This window comes from Amblyraja radiata, chromosome 1, assembly GCF_010909765.2.
Source record: "Amblyraja radiata isolate CabotCenter1 chromosome 1, sAmbRad1.1.pri, whole genome shotgun sequence".
NCBI classification, from domain to species: domain Eukaryota; kingdom Metazoa; phylum Chordata; class Chondrichthyes; order Rajiformes; family Rajidae; genus Amblyraja; species Amblyraja radiata.
Genome location: NC_045956.1, coordinates 43,978,920 through 43,988,325, shown reverse-complemented (window position 1 = coordinate 43,988,325; position 9,406 = coordinate 43,978,920). Strand labels below are relative to the sequence as shown.

Genomic DNA, 9,406 nt, shown 5'->3' with positions numbered 1-9,406 from the left:
CTAAAATTGTGAAAGACAACATAAATGTCAACTGTTTCTTCCATTATTACTCAGATGCTATTGTTTTCTAGCAAATTCTTCCTTGTCTCATGCGATAATCTTGCTGGTAAGTAAACATGGATAGGAAACGTTTAGAATAATATGGACCAAATGCAGGTAGGTGGGACTAGTGGAGATGGGGCATCTTGGTCGGCGTGGGCAAGGTAGGCCGAAGGGCCTTTTTCCATGTTGTATGACTCTATGACTGTATGAGGAACAAAGGCTAATATTTTGTACTGACGCACCCATTCTCATAAAGGTGCACATTTCAGATAGGAGATATGATCTGGGTATGGATAGTATGGGAAGAACATTTTTGTAGCTTTCCTCTGTTGGGCTACCACTTCTGTCAGAGCGGATTAACCACTAATGGAATCCATTACATCTAACAGCCAACGTAAAGATGCGCTGAACTTCAACCATTTTACACACAAACTGAACAGCTAATTGTATATATGATAACCCACTTTATTGCTGTGTTTTTCTGTTGCCTTTATGCTGTTGATTTTGGTGGGAGAGAATTTCAGTGGTGGTTTCCTGCTGTCATTTCAGTTGAAGTCAAAAGTAACTTTTTTCAGAAATTGTATTTTACAACCTTTAATACCTGTCTCTGGAATTTTCTTCTGCCAATGGGTGATTGAGAAAATCCATCACAAAACATTACTAGATCTGTAGGTACACAAAATTGCTGGAGGAACTCAGCGGGTGCAGCAGCATCTATGGAGCGAAGGAAATAGGCGACGTTTCGGGCCGAAACCCTTCTTCAGACTAGATTACTAGATCTGTGATCGTTATCACAGTTGACATTAATGATACAATTTTTTGTTTTGTAATTTGCGCTAGATACACCTTTATGAAATCAGTTATTGTGCACACTAAATTTAATACTTCACTATAGAAATCCAATATTATACCTATGTCTGACACATGGTTGCATAGCCTTTTCCCTGAGGGAGACTAACACATCTTTACCAACAGATTCAGACAGCAGGATTGATTCAGTTTACATTTGACTTGACAATTCCTTTTTAGATTGCAGTCCAGATATGTGCTCAGAAATTCAGAAAGATAACAGAATTTTGGTTAAAAGTAAGTATGAAGCCTAAGTCCATTTGATCCTTTAATCCATCGATCAAAACCTATATTCCAATGAATGTTAGACAACAAAATTGTCAATCCTCCAATTGTGATTGTTCTCAACATTACATCTAGAATTCCAATGTAAGTAGAAAAATCAATTCTTAGGTCTTTTGTTTAGTATTTATTTAAGTTATCTTTATTTACAATAGTTCCATTCCATTGAATGCAACTTTTAAATTGAATAAGTTTAATTAAAAACTAAAAGGATTCCTTTGTTGAAAGATTCTGGTGTGCAACAATAATGGTGCTTACCTGAGGTTTTTTTTTTTGTGAAAGGAAGGTTTTACATTAAAAGTTTTTTTTTGTGTAAAAAAACACAAAACCTTTCAATTACGACTCAAAAAGTATATTACAGGTGTGGGCACAAAGTTTCCTTAAGTCATTGAGTCATAGCATCATAGAATTAAGGAATCACACAGCATGGAAACAGGCTCTTCGACCCAACTTGCCTTTCCGACCATGATGTCATATCTACACTATTTCCACCTGTCTGCATTTGGCCCATCTACCTCTAAATGTTTCGTATCCATGTGCCTGTCGAAATGTCTAAGTGTTGATTCATAATGCTGATTTGTACAATTATACACATTTTACTTTTGGATATTGGAAAACAAAATAGTAAGATTAAACGAGAACATACCAGTTTGAAGTTTGATCTGTATTTTATGAGGAGTTACGATGAGGGATTACGTGAAGAGCCCGCTCAGCACGCATGCGCGACATACTTCAAAGCAGCGGTGTTGAATCACAGACAGACACAGTTATTGAAATAAACATAGTAAAGAAAAGGAGACCTTAGTTATCAGTTTGACCCATATTATTGAGGGTGGGAGCGGAGGGCACGTAATCCCTCATCGTAACTCCTCATAAAATACAGATCAAACTTCAAACTGGTAAGTTCTCATTTAATCTTACTATTTTACTTCGGAGTCACGTGAGTGACTACGTGAAGATTTTAAAGCTCTGTGATTTCAAACCGTGTAACAGTTCATACTTCACTCGCTGCCGAAGTCTTTCGAAGGAGGAAGTATGTTATCGTAATCAACCATGAATCTGTTCGTAAAAACAATAATGGTGTTATTAACAACAACAAGACCAAATGCTCCTCCGGGCTTAAATTATATATTTTTTGCAGATTCTTTTTCTGCAAACGATACAGGTTCTGTCAGTGGTTTGTTATAAAAGTTTGGAACGTATATACTCCCTAGACCACCCCGCTGTAGCCAGGATGTGGTCCATTGGCACGTCCATCCTCTTAGTCACTGATGTGGATGCTGTCCTGGTGGAGTAAGATTTATACACGTTAATATGTACTCCAGCAACTCCCAGTACTTGCTTGAGCCACTTGAGATAGTTTGGCTCGTCACCCGACCATAACGTTTCTTGTGGCTGACCCATAAGGCTTTTTCTCTCCCTCGAGGATTACTTATTGTGTCGATGTAGTTCAATAAGTGGGTCATGACACATAACCGTGGTTCAGGTGGGTATGCCCGGAATTCCATAACTAGACCTGATGTTCCTGGTCTGCTCTGTTTGCCCAGTCCCTAATGGTAATGTAACATGGTGTAGTGGACCATATTGTCCAATCGTAGTGGATGGAGGAAACTGGACTCTTTGTGCTGAGACAAGGCCATCAGCATGTCCCTTCAGGGTGGGCTGTTCCAGGGTGAGGGACCTGGCTGGTGACCATCCCCTAAGGTACGTCAGGTCCATACTGACATCCCAGATTTGGGTGTACCTGGGTCTGGGGAATTAACCTCTCCTAAATTTGATCACCAGCGGGAGGTGCCCTATGGCCTGTGGCCCTGGTGCCCGAGTTAAGTAGGCTGACAGAGCACTTCTGGCTGAATCCTTCATTGTGGTGAAGACCTGCCAGAACTCCAGTACAGGTTTGTTGTAGTTGAATATGCAGTTCCTGTATTTGAATGGTATCTTCCCACTCCTTGAGGTTCGCCAAGTATGTTCCCTAGTGGATATGCGATGGGATGCTATCCTTGTGTTGATAGGCTATTGACAATCCAGGCCCAGCAGAGGTCTTCCCAATTCTGCAATCCAGGCCCAGTGATGGTCTTTTCAAATCTGCAATCCAGTAGTTTAATTTATCGTGGCATGTGCGTAGTACCCGACTGATGAGGCCGTAGTACCTGATGAGATAGGAAAAAAGGGGAAAATACATAGATTAGATTCCCCCCTCACGCTTCCTAATTCAGTGGGAATGAATTCATTGCCCCTGCCTCAAATTTGGTTTCTTGCGACATACATCGGTACGTGGAGAATTCAATTTAATACAGTGAGATCGATATCGGGTGTTCCATATTGCTTTGTAATTCCAGCAATACTTGGGTTTAATATGTCTGTTTACAGTATTTAGCTCACCTAGTAGGTAAGTTTGCTGATAGTCGTATATTTTTGACGACCTGTAGTTTCCAATTGTTAAATAAATGTCACATGATATCGATTTATTCTGCCCAAATGGTTTGTGTATGTCACTACTGTGATGTTGTTAATTATAAACGAACATGCAAAATGGTGCACTGCAGGATAATATGCTTTGCCAATAGAGCGTACTCAAAATTCCCAAACTAGGTTTTACGCCTAGTGTCTATAGTGATGACGAGACTCCAGATAGTCCATATGCCACCATGTTTTGGGTGTGGGTAGTTTAAACATTAGCACCTAGCCTTAATGGAAGGTTCAAGTTAAGTAGCTGGAACAGCTGTTACTATCTCCCAATACTCTTGCCACTGTTGAATGGTAGGTAGATACCATTAATTGTTACAGGTTGTGTCATACTGACTCTCCTATGCCAAGTTAAAGATAAGTGGGTAGAGTGTTGGATACCAGATAGTCAACAGTAGAGGATTTATATTTCAAAGTACTGCAATACTGGTTGATGCGTGGAGTGGACGGAGCAAGCCCCTCCCCATCTCCCTGTTCCAAATCAATTGATATATGGTTCCTTGATAAGGGACAAGTCAAAATAGAACTAACAACAACAGATACTCCGCTTGATCTTAGTCAAGGCTGAGAGCAATGGTTTCAATCGTAGATCTATCTGGATAACATGACAAGCTCGGCTAAAAGAATAATAGCTAAAGCTGTGATAGTTATACCCATGGATTAGTCGTCGTTAATATCATTTGAACATGCCACAGTTCCTTAATATAGCCAGGGCTGGTTAGAATATATGGAACCAGTTTGGCTGTAATAGCCATATTCAATAATTAATACTGCCAAGTTATCTCCAAGTTTTTTGAATGGGTACTGAATAGTATGCATCTTTTAAGTTGATGTCTACCATTAAGTATGCTTGGAATGAAAAGGTTGGCAGTTTCAATATTCCAAGCGTGGTCTGGCGAGATACTCAAATGGCAAGTCAATGACGGTGCGACATATACCATGTTGGGATTTTTAGAGCCAAAGGTTCATACTGGGTTATTATGACCCCTTGATATCAATGATGGCGACATTACCATCTTGGTTAGTTGGCACCAAAGGTTCATATAGGCTTCTATATGACCCCTGAGTAATTATTACCCCCAGTTGCAAGTCCCTCATGTTCTTATTAGTGGGAAGGTAGACCCCTAGGGTGCATGCTGTACCTGGGAAGGGACATATCAGCTATAAACTGATAAGGCAGTTACTACTAATCTTAGCCAAAAGGCCAAGCAGGATGGGATCTAATTTAATTTTATCCTTGAATGCTTTGTTAGTACAAATCCTTCATCTTTTGTGTGATGGCAGGAACCATACTTATCTTATTTCACTGTTGTTCCGTGGTGTGTTCATCTCTTCGGCTTCCGGTTCCTTGTCCGTAGGGATGGTGTTGTTGGGGGTGGCACATTTTTCCAGGGGGCCCGCTCTGGACCCTGGCCTGAAAAAACAGGGCTAACTCGGGGGTTGGCATGCGGGCCCCGAGCTTACACCAGTACTATTAGGTGGACGCCTACTGGTGGATGCGTAGAGGCACTGCTGCTGGTTTTGTGTGGTGCTCATTCCAGACCCTGCCCTCTAGATGCCGAATTTTGGATACTTCTCCAGTTTTTTAGGCTTGGTTTGATAACTTAGCCAGCTAGCAGGATCTGTGGTTGAGAGGTCGGCATTCTCACAGTCCTGTAATTTTTTAAGTTGAGGGAAGGTTTTATAACTTCCTAAGAAGTTGCGGAGCACTGCAAGCAGTAGGGTCAGGTGTTTTGCCATACTACCCTGTCCCTCTGAAATGAGCATGCAAAATGATAACCGACGTCAGGGATATCAAACGCATTTAAAGATATTTGGGTTTTAAAGCTATGCTCAATGTACCCCCCAATAACGGTGGGCACTTTGAGTAAATGCAATTTAGGGGAGGCGTGATGAATCCAACACCTCATGACTACCTGTCTTGGAGAGGTTTTTTGAAAAGAACAGGTAGTAAGCTGGCCATCAGTTGAGACTGAAAGGCCATCTCGCTAGTGGTGGAGCCACATAGCGGCCACACCCAGCAGCTCTTCCTGATCCTGTACCTCAAGCATACTCCCGATAAACTTCAGCCAGTGACCCCTCTTCTTGACCAGTCCAGTCTGGTCCCCATCAATCCCTCGACAAGGGAGATGGCCAATGCTGTTAGGCACTGGAGTGGGAGATTTAGCTCTATTGGCGGACTTGCCCCTGCTCCTGAGGCAGTCTCGCTGGAGTTTTTAGCTCCATGACCTTCCTCTGGCTTGGAGAAACAGACACTCTTGTTTCTTGTTTGAAGTGTTGATTCAATCTTCTGTGTCTGTCTCCAGCCTGAGGTTGGTCCTGACCCTGCTGTTAGAGGCTGTCTGCCGTTTTTGGGCGGCATTTCTGCGGTTCTCCGGCGGCGAGTCTCCTTGTCGGGAGTCTGCAGGAGTGCCGGCCGGTTTTTAAATTTCCCTCCAGTCCGCTGCTGTTGGTCAGACAGCTGTTTAGCGGACTGGGCATCAGCGCAGCACCCGTGTCTGTGGACCGCAGCGTGTGCGGTCCCGTTGCCGCGTCTCCCCTCTCCACTGTCGGCTCCTTCCCTGGGGTCGAACAGGGGCCGCTTCCCTCTGCGGCTTTGCTCCCCCAGGAACAAAAACAAATGCAAAGTCGCTGGTTTAAACTGAAGGTAAGTACTTACCTAACGGACCTTTCTTTCAGGCTTGTAGCGGGAGCGCCTGTCTCCCGCTGCGTCGCTGTTGCCTGCATGAACGCAATGGCGCGCATGCGTGCTGAGCGGGCTCTTCACGTAGTCACTCACGTGACTCCGAAGTAAAATTGGGAAGATTCATACATGTAACCTGCCATTAGGAATAACCTTGGGTAGTTCTTTAAGCTTAGCTTCTGAAATGTACCAACTTTAAAACTCTGGAACAAGGTCCCCTGTTTAAGTTATTTGACAACCATCTATCAACATAAGGAAAATTAGCTAAGAATTGGATTGTGTGGCAATGCTATAACCTGGAGAAAGTCCGTTTTTAAAAATCATTTCCAGATGCAACACCCTGCCGGCACCCTGACTATATCACCACTCATTCAATCTGCAGGATTAAATCATAGAAAAATAGAAACATAGAAACATAAAAAATAGGTGCAGGAGTAGGCCATTCAGCCCTTCGAGCCTGCACTGCCATTCAATATGGGCATGGCTGATCATCCAACTCAGTATCCTGTACCTGCCTTCTTTCCATACCCCCTGATCTCTTTAGCCACAAGGGCCACATCTAACTCCCTCTTAAATATAGCCAATTAACTGGCCTCAACTACCTTCTGTGGCAGAGAATTCCACAGATTCACCACTCTCTGTGTGAAAAAAAGTTTATCATAGGTTTGGTTGTTATCTTCACTCTTCTCCTTGCATTCATTTCTGAATACAAATGATCAGGACAAAGTTGAACAAGAGTTGTGCGGAAATAAGATAACTTCACCTACACTATATGTCTGCTGCTGTAGCAAATTAATATGTTTATCTGTGGCATCTCCATCCTAACATAAGAGAATAATCCATGCAGGCGCTGAATCATGTTACAAATGATAGATAACAAATGATTTATAGGCAGAAAAGGACACAAAGTGCTAGAGTAACTCACCAGTTTGGGCAGCATCTCCGGAAAACATATATAGGTGACAATTCAGTGTGCGACTCTTCTCGGACATGTTTCTGAAGAACGTCTCAACACTAAAACTCATCTATCCATGTTCTCCAGAGATGCTGCCTGACCTGCTGAGTTACCCCAGCACTGTGTCCTTTTGTGTGCTAACCAGCTTCTGTAGTTCTTTATATTTCAATTTATAGGCAGTATTCTTTTGTTCCTGTAGAACTATGAGCAATCCATAGATTATATCCCTCTATCCATTACAAATGGCATCTCTCTGCTCTATGAGGACATCAAGCGAACTTTTGGTGGCATAGCAAATTTCCTTATGAACTTCAAGCTACTACTGTCTGCAGAAACTACTAGATGGATCAACATAAGACTGCCGAGAATCAGAAAGGCTTTGGACAACCATCTGTTACCATAGCAGCCATTATCTGATGCTGTGACTGGACTGTAGGCTGACTATAGCTGGGCAGGACTTGGACTGAAATGGAGTTTTCAAAAATGTTATCTGGAACATTGGAGGGTGAGGGAAGACTTGATATCTATATAATAAAAAGTCTCATCTTGACCACATCCTGTTTGCGTTGTTGTTGGATTTTAGAAAAAACGCTACCACGTACGGCTGTGATTTTTGGCCATCTTACTCAGAGTCCTCTGCTGATCAGGCCCCGAGGATTTTTCCCATCGATGAAAAATAAAAGAGTTATTAGTGTTTAAAAAATCTTGAGATCCTGTCGCCTGTTAATCATCGCCTTGAAGGTCACGCCCCTTCCGGAGGGTGGGGTGCGGGACTATAAAGCCCAAATGCTGGACCTGGCTCAGTCTCTCTGCAAGATCGCGAGGGAGAGGCCACAACAAATTATTTGTTAGCCCTTGATGAAAATGAAATAAGTTGTTTTGCCTGCTGCCCTGCCTGTACTTGAAACTGCAATGTTTTATTTATTAAATCCAAGTGTCTTTAGATCAAAAGTCCCGCTCATTTCATGACTGTGAGTGTGTGTGTGTGTGTGTGTGAGTGTGTGTGTGTGTGTGTGTGAGTCTGTGTGTGTGAGAGTGAGTCTGTGTGTGTGTGTGTGTGTGTGTGTGTGAGTGTATGTGTGTGAGTGTATGTGTGTGAGAGTGAGTCTGTGTGTGTGTGTGTGTGAGTGTCTGTGTGAGAGTGAGTCTATGTGTGTGTGTGTGTGTGTGTGAGTCTGTGTGTGTGAGTGTGTGTGAGAGTGAGTATGTGTGTGTGAGTGAGTGTGTGTGTGTGAGTGTCAGAGTGTGTCTGTCTGTGTGTGTGTGTGTGTGTGAGTGTGTGTGTGTGTGTGTGTGTGTGTGTGTGTGTCTGTGTGTGAGAGTGAATCTGTTTGAGTGTGCGTGTGTGTGTGTGAGGGAGAGTGTGTGTGTGTGTGTGTGTGTGTGTGTGTGTGTGAGTGTCTGTGTGTGAGAGTGAGTCTGTGTGTGAGTGTGAGTGAGTGTGAGTGTGTGTGTGTGTGTGTGAGTGTCTGTGTGTGAGAGTGAGTCTGTGTGTAAGTGTGAGTGTGTGTGTGTGTGAGTATGTGAGTGTGTGTGTGTGAGTGAGTCTGCGTGTGTGAGAGTGAGTCTGATTGTGTCTGTGTGTGTGTGTGTGTGTGAGTGTGTGTGAGTGTGAGTGTGAGTGTGTGTGAGTGAGAGTGAATCTGTGTGTGTGTGTGTGTGTGAGGGAGAGTCTGTGTGTGTGTGTGTGTGTGTGTGTGTGTGTGTGTGAGTGTGTGTGAGTGCGAGTGTGAGTCTGTGTGAGTGAGTGTGTGAGTAAGAGTGTGCGTGTGTGAGTGAGAGTGAGTGAGAGTCTGCGCGAGAATGTGTGTGTGTGAGTGAGAGTCTATGTGTGAGTGTGTGTGAGTGAGAGTGTGAGTGAGTGTGTGTGAGTGAGAGAATGAATGAGAGTGTGAGTGAGAGTGTGAGTGAGTGAGAGTGAGAGTGTGTGTGTGTGTGTGTGTGTGTGTGTGTGTGTGTGTGTGAGTGTGTGTGTGTGTGTGTGTGTGGGGTGTGTGTGTGTGTGTGTGTGTGTGTGTGTGTGTGTGTGTGTGGTCGAATATTGTGTTGGGGGACAATACAATACAATACAATACAATACGGTTTATTTGTCACATTGCACATAAAGTGCAAGTGAAATGAATATGTCA

The 9,406-nt window shown here is 43.2% G+C and overlaps 1 pseudogene; it reads right to left on the bottom strand.

The window, feature by feature from the left end:
- Positions 1-4,035: 4,035 nt before the first annotated feature.
- On the bottom strand, positions 4,036-4,214 carry LOC116983395 (annotated as a pseudogene).
- Positions 4,215-9,406: the final 5,192 nt, after the last annotated feature.